This window comes from Molossus molossus, unplaced genomic scaffold (assembly GCF_014108415.1).
Source record: "Molossus molossus isolate mMolMol1 unplaced genomic scaffold, mMolMol1.p scaffold_m16_p_20, whole genome shotgun sequence".
Classification (NCBI taxonomy): domain Eukaryota; kingdom Metazoa; phylum Chordata; class Mammalia; order Chiroptera; family Molossidae; genus Molossus; species Molossus molossus.
Window position 1 is genome coordinate 29,596,560 of NW_023425356.1, and position 15,525 is coordinate 29,612,084.

The window sequence follows — 15,525 nt, forward strand, 5'->3', positions numbered from 1 at the left end:
TGGGCCGAGGGCTGCTGGGCTAGACCCATGGACACCCTCAAGCAAAGCAGACCCCAGGATGTGCTCAAGTCCTTCTTTGCTCCCTGAGCAAACCAGGGAATTAGACACTTGCATTGGCTCATGCCTAAGTCTGTTTATTGTCATTTTTTTTTTTCAGTATGCATATTTTATTTAGATTCTCAAAGAGCTGTTGACTACTTTACACTAAATCTGTTAAATACAGTATAATGGAAATGAAAAAAAATGTTTATCACTGAAAAATATTGTCTTAAAGTCAAGACATTACCCACGTTTGAAGGCCCTCCATATCGAGATGAGTTATTGTTATTCTTCCTCCCCAGTGTCCCCTCATAGTCTCAGCCATTTCCGGCTGCAGTGAGTGTGAGGTCAGGGGGTACAGAGGGGGAGGGGGAAGGGTGCTGATTCCAGTTCTAAGGTGCAGGTCAACCATTCGTTGCACTCTCCCTGAATTCACGTCTATACCTGGGGTGGGGTGGGGGGTATGGTGTGGATGCAGCCACCTTTGCTGCTGTACCTGGTCAGAGACACCTGGCGTTCTGCACTGAAAGGCACTTCAGAGTCTCACCTTCTCGTTACCAGCAACGCTCTCCTTCTGCTGGCCTCTGAGAACGCGGAGCGAATGGGCCATCGTCCTACTCAATACCCAGCTCCACAGGCTCCCCCTGCTCCCCTCAGCTTCCCCTTTCCCAAACAGAGGGCCCCAAATTCTCTTCTCTTCCGGGTGCTTTTCTGACCTCTGCATTACTTTTAGTGGACCATCTTCGGTTTCAGAACTTTTATTCAAGGCCATATCCCAGAAGTGGGGTGGGGGAGGGGGGCATTGTTAAGGTCTGGGAGCGAGGCTCTGCTCCCACTTCTATCAGCACTCACTCAGCAGTTCTTTGGATCCTAGAAGAGTGCAGTCGCTCCGACCTATGGGAGCGCCAGACTGCAGTGCAGACCTCAGGGTCTTCTTCCAGAGAAATGCCAGGATGGAAGGGCCAAGGGACCGATACATCACGTGGCCTGATCCAGAAAACCCTTGACAGCGTCCCTGCAGGAGTGTGGGCATTCCCAGGGAGAGAAAACATACAACTCTCGACCTCTCTGGTGCTCTGAACAGTCCTACTGATTAAAAGTAAACAAAACCTGCCCTGGCCACATGGCTCAGTTGGTTGAAGTGTTTTTCCATACACTAAAAGTGTGTGCACCCCAATTAGAGTGCAATGGCAGGCAACCGATTGATCTCTCTCTCTCTCTCTCTCTCTCTCTCTCTCTCTCTCTCTCTCCCCCTCTCCCTCTCCCTCTCTCCCTTCATCTTTCTCTAAAATCAATAAAAACATATGCTCAGGTGAAGATTTTTCAAAAGCAAAAAATCTTCCTTATGTCCTAAGAACAAACATTACTGGGCACCTCTCTATAGTGGGCACTTTGCAGGGCACTGTATTGTACTGTACAGAAAGACCCCACCTGACCCTGCAAATGTGGTTCTCTTATCTCCATTTCACAGGTGAGGACACTGACCATAGAGCTTGAGTAACCTGCCCACAGTCTCAAGGCTACCAAGTGGTACTGCTGGCCTTTGAGATTAGAGCCCCCAAGCCTGTGCTCTTCTCGTTACAGCCACTACATTGACCTTGGCACTGTTGGCATTTGGAGCTGGAGAATTCTTTGCTGAGGGGCTGTCCTGCACATGGTGAGATGTTGTAGCAGCATCCTTGGCCTCTGCCCACTGGGTGCCAGTAGCACCCTCCCTCCAGCTGTGTCTCCAGACATTGTCAAATACTCTCTTGGCAGAAGGGGCATCACTACTCACATGTGGCCTCTCTCTCTACTGTGCTCAAAATGTCCCTTCCAGCCAGTGGCCCTGGTCCTCTGGGCTGGAGTCACATGGAGCATCTACTTTGTCTTTTTATCACCCATCAGCCCTTCCAATAACAACGAGTCTGTTCCTTCTCTCAAATCTCTTCTCCAGACCAAACTCCAAGGTTGCTTCGTCTATTCCCAGTACACCGTGGTTTCTAGGCCTTCACCATGTCGGCTGCTCTCTGCCAATGAGCATCAGTTGTGAAGAGAACTGGGCTAGACAGAATGAAGGACTTTCTTTTTCACATCACCTCTCTTACTCCTGTCTCAGGAGCAGCCCAGATCAGCCATCACCTCCTCTGTGAAGCCCTTCATATCTCTGCCTTAGGGTGGGTTTTCCTTCTTTGGTTCCCATTATTCTTTTTTTTTATGTTAAGGCTTCATTCTTTGTTTATTCTATGTGCCCCCACCCAGGCTTTTATCTCCTCAAGTGCTAACTCACCATTACATCCCTCTGAGTACCAAGCGGGAGGCCTGGCACATGGTAGGCTCTCACTCAAAGTCTGACGGATGAATGGCTATGTAGCAACAGCACATAATGAATGTTGGTCTTCCAGAGGTGAAAGTGCTTTGAGAAGATATAGAACATTATACAATTATAAAGGATTTATATTTTTCTTCTTCTTCTCTTTCTCTATCTTAGCCACTCCCTACCCCCTGATCCTCTCCAAGCCAGACCCACAGATTGGCAGAAGTTAACTGAAAATTATTTGAGGAATGGGAAACTTGGGCAAGAGGGTACCTTCTAGAATTTCTTCCCCATTCTCCAGTCTGGGCAGGTTGCTCTGGTGAGGATTAATGCGTGCCCTGTGTTAGAATGTAACAGGATCTGCCTTCCCCTCTCTCCCTGTCCTCCTAGTGATTTGCAAGCCTGCTTGTTAGGGAAATTCCATTTTCCCTAGAACCTACCACCTGAAAAAATACTCATGACACACATGGTGAACAAGGAGTGCATTAATGGGAGAGGGAGACCAAGGCGCCCAACAGTTTTGGAATCTGGTTAAGTCTTCCAGTTGTACCAAAGGCACGTTGTTGAACCTGACCTGGAGGGCAGCTACACAGGCCTGGCGTGCAAACGTGTCCCTCCACTCCCCACTCTCCTGGAGTCTGAGAGGACCATGGAATCAATGGGCCATTGCCTCACTGGGCTACTAAGTCCGGCACTCTTTGCAGGCCTTTGCTATGTGCCAGAGTGCCCTTTAGGTTCAGCTCCCTCCACGAACAGAGCCTGGTAGGTGCTTGAGCAGGAGGAGGAGGAGAGGAACTCCCAGGATATGCAGCCCTGCCCTGGGAGCTCTCAGGCTGATGGAGACCCACCTGACCTAGGGAAGTTAGGGAAGAGAGACCTCCACAGGAAGAAAGCTCAGTGATGTGTGTAGTTAAGCATGAATGTCAAAGCTACTGACCTCAGGGGCAAGGAGAGTTGACCCGGCCCGCAGGTCGATCAACGAGGACCCTAGAGGGGGAGTGAGGATGAGGTGGGACAAGAGACACGAGAAATGGAGACAAGACAGGATTCTGATCAAGTCTCGTTTATTCAGGGGGAGTTCACGCAATATATAGGGGGAAAACACGTGAAACAGCCAATGAGCATCCCACCCGAAGCCAACCCCAGCAAACACCCCAGGTGGAACAAATGATAAGCAAAGAATGGAGTAAACAATTATCTAGAGGAATGCAGGCACGGCACGTGGAGAGGCACGGCACGTGGAGAGGCACGGCACGTGGAGAGGCACGGCACGTGGAGAGGCACGGCACGTGGAGAGGCACGGCACGTGGAGAGGCACGGCACGTGGAGAGGCACGGCACGTGGAGAGGCACGGCACGTGGAGAGGCACGGCACGTGGAGAGGCACGGCACGTGGAGAGGCACGGCACGTGGAGAGGCACGGCACGTGGAGAGGCACGGCACTGGGGCCGGAGACAGCAGAGCAGACTTTAACAAGATGGATGCCATGCAAACGGTCTCCCACAGAGAGTGACTGCAAGGTGGGGACAGGGACTTTGTAAAGTTTCAGAAGAGAAGCGTGAGTGGGACAGAGAAATATCCCCCAACCATTATGGAAAATGTTCTTCTGTAGTACAGGAGGAGTAGGTGTGTGTGTGGGGGGGGAGGCTAAACTCAAAGGCACCTGAGCATACACACCCCCTCCACTGAAGTGAGAGAGGAAAGAGGGCTCTATGGAGTGGGACTTCCCTTTCCCTCTGGCCCACCTTCTTCTCTGGTCTGAGGTAAGGAAATGTGACAGTGTTTGGAAAGAGATGAGATCATAAAGTGGGACCTTTGGAGAGAGAACTAATCCATGGCCTGAGCCCTAGTCCTGTGTCACTGGCCAACATACTAAGTGACTTTGAGCAGGTCCCTCTGTCCCCCCATCTAAAAACTCAAAGGCAGTGCCTGACTTAGGAGAAGGATCCAGGATGGTTGTGTGGGATCAACCTCAGGCCAAGGCAGTGTCTGGCTGTATTCCCAGCTCCATCCCAGCCCCAACCTCCCAAGGCCAGGCTCCACACACCAGGAGGCAAGGTGATGGCAAACACACCCTCCACAGATGCCTCTGTGGTCACAAAAATGGACTTGGCATTCATCACATAACCTCTTCCTCATCAACATAAAAAGGAAGCTGATAGGCTGGTGCCATGCACTGCATCTAACAAAACAAGATTGAACAGAGATAAATGTCAGGCCTGAATATGAGTTTAAAATTCCAAGCGTATAAACAGAATGTTGGAGGTAGGGCTTTGAAGTGGCATGTGTTAGAAAGCTTTTAGGGTTTTAGGGTGTGGTAAGCTTGGTGCGATTCAAGGAGTTGGTGACAACTCCATTCACCGTAGAAGTGGAAATGTTCACAGTGTGCTCAACAGTCTCACACTATCCTCAAAATAACCTCTGATGTGGATACTACTGTTACCCCCATTTTGCAGAAGGGCAAATGAGGCACAGAGAGATTTAAGTAATTTACCCAAAATCTTCTGGCCAGTAAGTGGTGGAGCCAGGATTAATTAGGACCCAGAGTCTGAATCTCTGGGATGGAAGCATGGAGGCAACAGGGTCAAGGAGGCAACAGATCTCCTCTGCTCTGTGCTAAGAGAACAGGAGTCTTTATTTTGTTCTAAGACTAGCACTCCAAGTCTTTATTAGAGACAAAATGGTGCACATTCAAAAGACGGTGTTTCCGAAGGTTAAGAAAAGAGTGTTTGGGAATGTTGCATTCTCCATCTTCGTCTTCCAGGTACTCCAGCATCAGTGTGGGGAAGCATTCTTTTTATTTTTTATTTTTATTGTTGAAAGTATTACAAGTGTTCCCCATCCCCTTTCCCCCAATGACCACCTTCACCTCATGACTATTCTGTAACAACCAACTTGTACTTCCTAACCTCTACATCTTTTTTACCCATCCCCCAAACCTCCTCCCATCTGGCAACCAACAAAAAGTTCTCTGTATCTACGAGTCTGTTTCTGTTCTGCTTGTTCATTTTATTTGTATATTCAATTGTTGATAGATATGTATTTATTAAGATTTTATTGTTCATATTTTTTTATCTTTTTTTTTTCTTCTTAAAGAACATCTTTTAATATGTCATATAACACTGGTTTGGTGGTGATGAACTCCTTTAGCTTTTTCTTATCTGGGAAGCTCTTGATATGTCCATTGATTCTTTTTTTTTAATAGAGTAGGAGGGAGAGAGGGAGGAAGAGAGAGAGAGAGAGAAACATCGATGTGAGAGAGACACATCGAGTGGTTGCCACCCACACGACCCCAACCAGGGCAGGGGACAAACTGCAACCAAGGTACGTTCCCTTAGCAGGAACTGAACCCAGGTCTCTCTGGTCCACGGGCCAATGCTCTAACCACTGAGCAATCTGCCAAAGCAGTCCATTGATTTTAAATGATAGCTTTGCAGGGTAGAATAATCTTGGTTGTAGGTCCTTGCTTTTCACCTCTTCGAATATTTCTTGCCACTTCCTTCTGGCCTGCAAAGTTTCTTTTGAGAAATCTACTGACAGTCTTATGGGAGCTCCCTTGTAGGTAACTAACTGCTTTTTATCTTGCCAATTTTAACATTCTTTGTTTGTCTTTAACTTTTGCATTTTAATTATGATGTGTCTTGTTGTGGGCCTCTTTGGGTTCATCTTGTTTGGGCTTCCTAGACTTGTATGTCTGTTCCTTCACCAAATTAGGAAAGATTTTGTGATTCTTTTTTCAAAAAAAATTTCAATTTCTTGCTCTCTCTCTTCTCCTTTTGGCATCCCCATGATGCAAATGTTGTGTGCTTGAAGTCGTCCCAGAGACTCCTTACACTATCCTAACTTTTTTGGATTCTTTTTCTCTTAGCTGTTCTGATTGGGTGTTTTTTGTTTCCTTATATTCCAAATTGATGGTTTGATTCTCGGCTTCACCCACCCTACTGTTGATTCTCTATAAATTATTCTTTGTTTCAGTTAATGCATTCTTCATTTCTGACTGATTCCTTTTTATGCTCTTGAGGTCCTCACTAAGTTCCTTGAGCATCCTTATAACCAGTATTTTGAACTCTGCATCTGATTGATTGCTTATCTCCATTTTGTTTAGTTCTTTTTCTGGAGTTTTGTTCTGTTCTTTCATTTGAGACATGTTTTGTTGTTGTTATTGTTTTGTTTTATTTTGTTTGTCTTCTCATTTTGGCAGCCTCCCTGTGTGTGTGTCTATGTATTAGGTAGAGCTGCAACATATTCCAGGCTTGGTAGGGTTGCCTAATGTAGTAGGTGTCCTGTAGGGTCCATTGACACAGCCTCCCTGATCACCCCAGCTGAGCACTTAATGTGCACCCCCCAATGTGAGCTGTACACCCTTCTATTGTAATTGAGTTTTGATAGCTGTTGGTACATCAATGGAGGGATTTACTCAGGCTGATCAGCTGCAAGGACTGGTTGTGACCACTGACCATCAACCTCAGACCACCTTGGAGAATCAGTTGTGCAGGGGCCCACCACATAGAGCAAGACTTACTTCAGCAGGGCTCTGGTACCCACTGACTCCACCCCTTGAGTGTGGTTGGGTCTGAAGCTGTCCACCAAGTGTGCTGGCTCTGGGGCCTCCTGGAAGGTGCAGGCCAAGGTCAGCCACTACCTGCATTCTACTGGAGTCTCCAGGCATAAGCTACAAAGCAATCTGCAGATGGCTGCTTCTTGTGCTGGGCTTGGCCCAGGCCAATCTGTGAATCAAAGCTGGCTGCTGCTAGTGCCAGACCTGGGAGCACTTAGCAAGAGGTATGGGGTTTTCTGAGGCCAGATGCTGCTTGTTTGAGAGATTTTAGGAAATTCTGAAGCATAAGCCATGACAGGCCATTCCTGTGGTTAGTCACTGAAAACAGCTTGGGTGGGCCCAAAAGTTGGGTGGGGCAGGGTTTCAGGGAATCACCAGAGCTGGGCAAACAGTGTGAGCCAGGTTGATGGAGTCTCAGATATGGCGCCATCTACTGGTTCTGTGGGAAAGGGGCACATCAAAGAAACAATGGCCTCTACCGGCACTTCTGTCTGGGAGAAAGTTGCCCTTCTAGCTCTCACCCTGATGCCAAACAATTCAGTTCCTCCCCATATGTTTTTGGTGCCTTTCAAGCTGCTGCTCCTATGCTGGAACTCAGAGAGAGTGAGTCTGAGTAAGTCTGTGTGGGGGCCCTTTAAGATAAACTGCCTGGGACTTCAGAAGTCTCAGCCTCCCTCAGCCTTCCTCAGACTCAAGCCCTGCTGGTTTTTACAACCAGAAGTTGTGAAGATTCCTCTTCCTAGTACTAGAACCCTGAGCTGGGGGCCTGGTGAGGGACTGGGACCCCTTGCTCCTCAGGGAGGACCTTCCCAGCTGAGGTGTCCCTCCTGATTTTTATCCTCCACACGTGGGTGTGGGACCGTCCCTTCCAAGTCTCTGCCCCTCTCACCAGTCTCAATGTGGCTTCTTTTTAATTTTGCAATTGTAGGTCTTCCATTCAGCTCAGTGTCAGGTGGTTCTGAATGATGGTTGTTCTGTAGTTTAGTTGTAATCTTGCTGTGGTTGTGGGAGAAGGCGAGGACCACGTTTCCTATACCACCATCTTGACTGGAAATATGAAAGCATTCTTGATACCACTCTTAAATTCATTCTCCCACATGCACCCATCACCAGCTCCTCAAGTCACACCTAACTTAATCCCCAAAGCCCTAAAAGCTTTCCCACGCATGCCACTTCTAAGCCCTGCCTCCCCAAGCACATCCCAGCTCAACCTGGTTCTCCATCCACAGCCTCCCCCAATCTAAGGCAGCAGCACCTGCAACCCTCCTGACTACACACTCTCTTCTTCACCCCTTCACCACCAAGCTGCTCTCCACACCAGTCAGAATGCACTCTGACAACCAGAATGGAACCATGCAATTTTACTGCACGAGGCCCTTTCATACATCATACTCTATGAGGAGCCCCAACTCCTAACTCTGGCTCTACTTAACTCCCCAGCCTCTTCTCTCATGGCTCCATTGACCAGTTCCATTCATGTTACTTCAGTTTCTGCTACATGTCATGCTCCTCTGGCCCCCAGGCCCTCACACATGCTGTTCCCTCAGCCAGAATGCTCTTCCCCATCCTCCAATTCCTATAGCTGCTCCTTCTCTGCCTTCGGGTCTAGGGTCAAGTGTCATTTCCTCTTACAGGGCCCACACACTCACACCCCCGAGTGGTTGTGTCTTGTTCTCCTGTTCTTTGCGTCCTTCATGGGACACTATGCAATTTGAAATTGTGTATTTATTTGAACATTTACTGTATTTTCCATGAGCACAGGGGCCATTTTGTTTTGTTTACACAGCCAACCCAAGGCCAAACACAGAGACACGTGGTAAGTGTTCAATAAATATTTGTTGAGCAAATGAAGGGCCTGGAGAAGAGGTTAAGGCAACACTGAGCTATCCGTGCCTGAGAGAGGGCTGTGGAAACTGTGATCCCACATGTCAGAAGTGAGACTCAGTTTTTAGCAAACGCCAGCACGGTACTTACTGTGTATCAGGCACTGCACTAAGTATTTTCCAAATAGTATTCTGTTGGCCCTCATAACAGCCCTATGAGGTAAGTGCTAGCAAGCTACCCTGTCTTACGATAAAAACAGGGGCCGAGAGAAGCTAAGTAACTCACCCAAGACTCCAGTCATCATAGGGACAGAGCCAGATTTTGAACCAGAGTCCAAGCTCTTGAGCACCTCGGTAGGAGACCAGTGTGTGGAAGCTTCTGGGAATCCCCACCCTGCATCCACAGAAGACTCATTCTCAGTTGGAGGCCAGAGGTGAAGCACCCGCTCCAGAAGCCTGGTGAGCCAGCATGTTAGGAGGGAGTACAGCCTGCACACAGCTGATCTTGGTGACCTCCGGGGCCTGTGCCCCATCTTACACCCTAGCCAAGGCTGCTAGGAGGATACAATAATTGGTGGAGATTAAGGTGCTGACAAAGTTGGAACGTGCTCCTGAACATAAGGTCATGTCATCCCCTAGGCTGGCAGGACTAGAACATCAGTGAGGTCTTCTAGACACAATGAAGATCGAGGGACTCAGCTAGGCAGGTAAACGATTCCTGCTAAATCAACTCTTACTGCCCTTCCGGCCCTTCCTGCCTGCGCTGTGTTCCTGACCTTCCCCAACTCCAGGAGGGAGACAGGAGAGGGAGGCATACAGAGCAGGGAGAGAGCCAACACAAGAAAAGACAGGCTGCTCTTAAAACCACAGTCCAAGTTCCCCTCCTGATTTATGAGGTTTGGTCCATGCTGGGAGCATTGGGATCAAACGGAAACCCTTTGGCACATCCTACAGTGGCTCGGCACAGGCTTGGTTTGGCAGGCAGGTTGCCTCCTCCTGCCCTGGAATTTTCTGGCTAAGGGGCCAGTGCGGCCCAGAGAGAGGGGTCCGGTGCAAGAAGAGCTAATGGCCCCCAACATGTGGAATGGCAAAGACCCTAGAGGTCCCTGGCATTGTGTCAGAGGAGCCAGCAGGGTGGCCCCAGCAGACAGCTGGGTGAGAGAGCCAGCAGGACCCAGCCTGAGGCTCATTTCCGTTATCTGGGTCGCGCTCCCCAGCCTGCCGCCTGCTGCCACTTGCCGCCTGCCACAGGGGCTGTGCATGGTGGGCAGAGATAAGCCCTCTGCCAGAGGCAGGCGCAGAGCCTGGCTGAGCTGTTTAGGTCTCAGGGGATGGTGTGAGAGAGAGCTGTGTGCAGGAGACATCATGTAGCCGCCATCGAAAGGTGATGGGGAGAGGGGGTGGAGATGGCCCCTGAATTCGGAGGGGAAAAAAAGGAGGAGAAGTTAGAGCCCTGGAGAAGAAATAAACACAGAGGGTAGAAAAAGGAAAGAGGAAGGAGGAAAAAGAGCTTTCTGTATCCTCCTCAAGGGCAAAGTAGAGACTCTGGCTTCATCCCAAATTTCATCAAGAAGTGGTGGGTTAGATCTGAGGAAGAAGGGAGACCCTACCTACCTGTACCCACTGGCATCAGTTATTCGAGAGAGGCCTTCCTCAGAAGCTAGGGAGGATGGGGTGGGCACTGAATAAAAGCAGGGAAGTGAGCCTGGGCACCTGCAGAGGTCCTTCTAGGTTGAATTCATGGTTCTCTAAGAGCCAAGGAGAAGACAGGGAGACAAGAACTGGAGGGAGGGGACAGACCTAACATTCACTGGGGGCCGCTGGATCAGGCGGAGTAGGGACTCTGCTGATCTTGCCTCACTCTGGATTCCCGTGCTGGCCCTTTGCAGGTGCTGGACCTCTCTTCCACAGGGGACACTGCAGAGCTGTACACAGCAGAATGGCCATTTAGTGACACAATCAGGATTTGAAGTCAGCTCTGACACAAATGTCTCTTCTTGGGAAAAGGCAGAGGAAGAGTATGCGGGACCTCAGAGGCCAAGCTCAAACGTCCAGATCTGACGTGGAAGAGTGTCCTGTGATCTAGAACAATGTCCAAATCCTGCTTTCAGAGTCCCGCCAAGGTGGGAGCTTGGGCTAGGTGCTCGCCTTTGTATCTCAAAGCCTGGAATGTCTAGTTGGGGACCTGCTTCCTGCCTACTGTATCTTATTCTTAATAATCTTCCTGCCCTGGCCGGTTTGGCTCAGCGGTTAGAGCGTCGGCCTGCGGTCCCGAAAGACCCGGGTTCGGTTCCCACTAAGGGCATGTACCTCGGTTGTAATGTGTTCCCGGCTCTAGTTGGGTCATGCGGGTGGCAGCCACTCGATGTGTCCCTTTCACATCGATGTTTCTCTCTCTCTTCCTCTCTTTCCCTTCCACTCTATCTGAACAAAAAAAAGGAAAAAATCTCCTCAGGTGAGGATAAAAAAAAAATTTTTTTAAATAATCCTCCTTCTCCTTCTGGTATTATGTTCTATTCTGGGTATACACTGTAGGTATGGGGGCCCCTGCCCGCAGCCCACTCAAGAAAGAGAGTAGAGACTGGAAATATGAGAGTAGAGACCGTCTCTAAGTGGGTGTGATTAATTAACGAACCAAATACATACACAACTCTTTATTAAGCCTATCGTGTGCCCAGACTGGTGCTTAATTGGCGATACCAAAGAGAAGGAGGCTCGATCTCCAGCTCAGGGAGCTCCCAGTCTAGTGGGGATGCCACACCCACAAAGCAAGCTTCCCCAGTGTGTGTATCAGATCACTGACACCTCGTACAAAAGCTTAGATGCTTAGCGAGGGCTGCGTGAGCTGAGATCACGGGCATTTGGGCTCATGGTCTTGGTTTTGATGCCTGTGCTTTGGCCCTGTGTGTGCTGGCTACCTCTGACCTTGGGCCGCCTTGCAGAAGTGGTGGTGGGTTGTCTCTGACCATGGCTGGTGGTCTCTGGGGAAATCTGGTGTGGCTCGAACATGGCCAGACAGAAGTGAGAAACGTGAGCATGAGGCAAACAGGGAGCAGTGTGGCACTGAGGAGGGGTGACCACCCCGACAGTGGAAGGGAAGACCCGAGGAGGAAGAGGTCAACGACGAAGAGGTGACGGTGGAGGGCCTTCCTGACAGAGAAGATGAGACTGTGTTACAGGCCTGGAGGAGAGAGAGCGAGAGGCTTGTTCCCGGGATTGCAAATGACTACGTGAGTTGGCTTGAGAGTGAAAGACAGTAGCGAAGGGGTAGGCAAAGCCAACCTCGGGGGGCCCGGCCTTTACCCTGAGAGCAAAAGAGGAGCTTTGCTTCCTGCCCTTGCCCAGAACAGCCCAGCTGCAAATCGTCCCCTTTCCTGCCTACTTCACAAGGCTCCCAGCTGCCTCGGATAAAGTTCCTTCTGCTTAGGCTGGTCAAATGCTGCTCATTCTCCAAAGCCCTGCTGGAATTCCCTTCCCTCCACGAAGCCTCCTTGGACCATCTCACTCCTTCCATCCATCCATCCATCCATCCATCCATCCATCCATCCGCTCACCCATTCAACAAATGTGCATCCAGCTCCTGCCCCGGATCAGGCATTGGCAGTGGACAAGCAGATGTGGTTCTCACCCTCATGTAGCCCATGGGGTACAATGGTTTGGAAACCTCAGTAACGTCTCCTTTTTTGACCTGCGCGAGGTGTGCAGCCAATGAGGCTGTCAAAGGCCCTTCCATAAGCAGTCTCCTCCCTTCTAGACAAACAGTTTCTTGAGACAGACACCAGGTCCCCCCAGCTCTGTATTCTGGGGGTGGCTGGCACAGTGCCGGGCACTTGGGGGTGCTCGGCCCATATTTTAAAGATGTCTGGCTTTCAGCAACATTTAACAAAGCAGAAGGTTCTCCTAGCTGACACCCCCCCCCTTTCCCTTTGCTCCCTGATTCCGGCACGGCTCCTCCGAAGAGAAGAGGCCGGGCAGCTCCAGCTGAACCTTTGGCCCCAGGATGCAGGAACAGCACCGAGAAAGGAGGGCGCAAGAGGGGAGGGAACGCCTGGGCCGGCGGCCAGCCTAACGCCTCGGGCCAAGCTGCGGTTCTTGGTCTCCTGAGTCCTGGAATGCGACAGTGGCTGGCCAGGGCACCTTGGAGTGGCTCCTTCCAAGCCACTAGCTCCCCAGCCTGGACAGAGCCACTCTGGCGGCTCCTCTGGGTCCTCCTCACGGTGCGCTAGTGCCTCACGGTGGACGGAGGGATTGTGTCACACCCTTAGAGAGGGCTCTGAAGCCTCCGCACTCACTGCCACTGTTCCTGCCCTTCCTACCCCGACTCCAGGCCACTCGCCTGGGCTCCTGGGGATTCTGCCTGACAGCGTTGCACACGCATGATCAGAACAGGCTGACCCCCACCCCGACGCTGTCCTCTACATGAGGCACAGACCAGCCCTCTTCTGGTGGGAGCATCCCATTACAGTCTTCAGGACAGAAACAGGCTAATCTGAGGTTAGTCTAAATGGCCACATGGGGGCTGGGGCACACTGTGTAATCCTCCTCCCTTCGGGGCTGGGAGATGGAGCATTGGTGCTGACAGAAACCAAGGCTTCTACCTGCCTGCAGCTCACTGTCTCCGGAGATGCTCCTTTGCTCTGGGCATAGGATGAGGGCAGAGTCGAAGGGGTGGCAGCTGAGAAGCCTTTGAGACTGAGGGTGTGGGCCTGAGGAGGGAGGCTGGGGAGGACGGGTGCTTGGGGCTGAGGCAGAGTCCTGAAATGCTATGGAATGTAGGAACATTCGTGTTTTAAATCTTTCCCAGGCTGTGTGGCTGCTGGGAGGAGATGGGTGTTAACCCTCCAGAAGCCACTGAGTGGTGTCCTATCCCTCCGGGCTCCATGCTGACCCCTCGCCTGCCAGGGCATGACCCTCCTGAAGGGATTGCCACAGCCCCACCAAAGAGGCTGCGCACAGCTAGTGAGAGAGATGCTGCCGTAAAAGGGCGGGGCCAGGAGCAATAACCAAGCCTGGAAGACATCAGGAGGAGACAGGGCCAGAGATAAGGGGCAAAGAGCAGAACAGCTTGGAGAGATCAAAGGGTAAGAATGCTCAGCCTGGGAGGGGGCGGGGGAAGGGAGAGCTCAGCAGCCCAGAGCTGTCAGGGGCTTTTAGACACTTTTCTTCACTGAAGCCTCATGGTAGCAAGGCCTCTCTTACAGGAAACTGAAACTCGGGGAAGGAATTGAAGCAACTTGCTTGTGACCCCACGGCTAAAGTGATGGAGTGGGGACTTGAATCCAGGCGTATCGTTCCAGATGGGGTTTCTATCACCCTTGCAGCAGTTCACCTGAGAGAGGGGGCAGGGCCGGATGAGAGGAGACAAGAGGACTCGAGTTCCAGAGTTCTAGATTCTTAGCACAGAAATCAGGATCCTCTACACCAACTCTGCCTCCAGGTGAAACTGGATTTCAGTCAGAACAATGTCCTGTCTTAATTAGGTAGCCAATTAACTTTGAAGGGAGATAACAGAACCAGCCATCCTCCCACACTTCCTCCCTCCCCTTTCCTTCATCCTTCCCTCTCTCCCTCCTGCTCTCTATCATTGTTTATGGAGCACTTACTGACTGTCAGGCTTGGAACAAAAATGCAGCTCTTCACACACACACACACACACACACACACACACACACACACTCATGATAGTCTTTTTCTCTCTTTTTTTTCCCCTGAGCTCCTCTTCAGAGCCCAGCTAACCTCCTGCTTCTCCCTGCAGCCCCAACTCCCTCGGTTTTGAGACCAGCTCCCCTCGAGAACCACCCAGCCGGGAGCTGCTCCAGGGGCCACAGCCAGAGTGATCAGTGACGCCACAAGCGAACAGGCTTCTATAAGCTCTGAGACTTTGAACTCCTCTCATACATCTGGACACAGCTGGGGCAGCCCAAATTCTCCAGGTCGTAAAGTTGCCCTGACTTCCAAGTCTCGATCAAATGGACAAACGGAGGGGCCTCCGGCCTCTTTCCCTCATAGCCACTGACCAGACACCTCCTACGCACGGAGTCACTACCCACACTTTCCGTTCCTCTCTGCCGTGGAGTCCGGTGCAGCACCTCGAGGGCCATCATTCACCACCAGCCCACGCAGAGCCATGCCATCCAATAAACTCCATCTGGCAAACAAAAACTCAGATTATTTGTGTCCACTCTCAATTACTAGGAAGAGGACAGAGTACATCAAAACAATACTTCTCAAAATCCTGTTTTTCCTCTCCTGTTTATTTTTCTGCATACCAAATGGGATCCTGCACCTCCTTTCCAAAATTCCTGCTGTGGAAACCGCTCCGCTGGCTCTAGCCACGGACCCCTCCTTCGTCTCATCCTCTTCCCTTTCCTCCTGATGCTGGAACACAAGAGCCCAAAGCACAGGGTCTGGAGAGGCCAGACCCTCCCTGGAGAGAGAGGAGGGGAAGAAGGTGACGGGGTAAAGGCCCTCTTCTGTAGGCAGGGGATAGGGCATGGGCTGGAGACATTCCTGCAGTAGTCATTTTCCCCGTCACTGTAGCTTCCGCTGCAGATAGCCCTTCCAGGGCATGCCAAGCCCACTGGGCAGAACAGTTTCCAGACAAAGTGACCATATCAACCTGACTATTCTGGCCAGACCTCCTCTAAATATTTTGTTCCAGTGCCAAGCTCCACTGGGCCACCATTTGTCAATTGCCTCAATGTGCATTTGGGAAAATGTGGCTCACTCTGTCCCACCCTTCCTCTTAGCAACCCTAGCATATCCTGACTGTATTCAATGCCTTCTATATCACTGTAGACCGAATGTTCC

General features: G+C 50.7%; 1 long non-coding RNA gene across 1 annotated transcript; it reads left to right on the plus strand.

The window, feature by feature from the left end:
- The first annotated feature begins 9,992 nt into the window (after positions 1-9,992).
- LOC118637409 lies at positions 9,993-10,841 on the plus strand. Its single transcript, XR_004960943.1, has 2 exons — positions 9,993-10,099; positions 10,605-10,841. It is a non-coding gene; the product is annotated as an uncharacterized LOC118637409 (long non-coding RNA).
- The last annotated feature ends 4,684 nt before the right edge of the window (positions 10,842-15,525 follow it).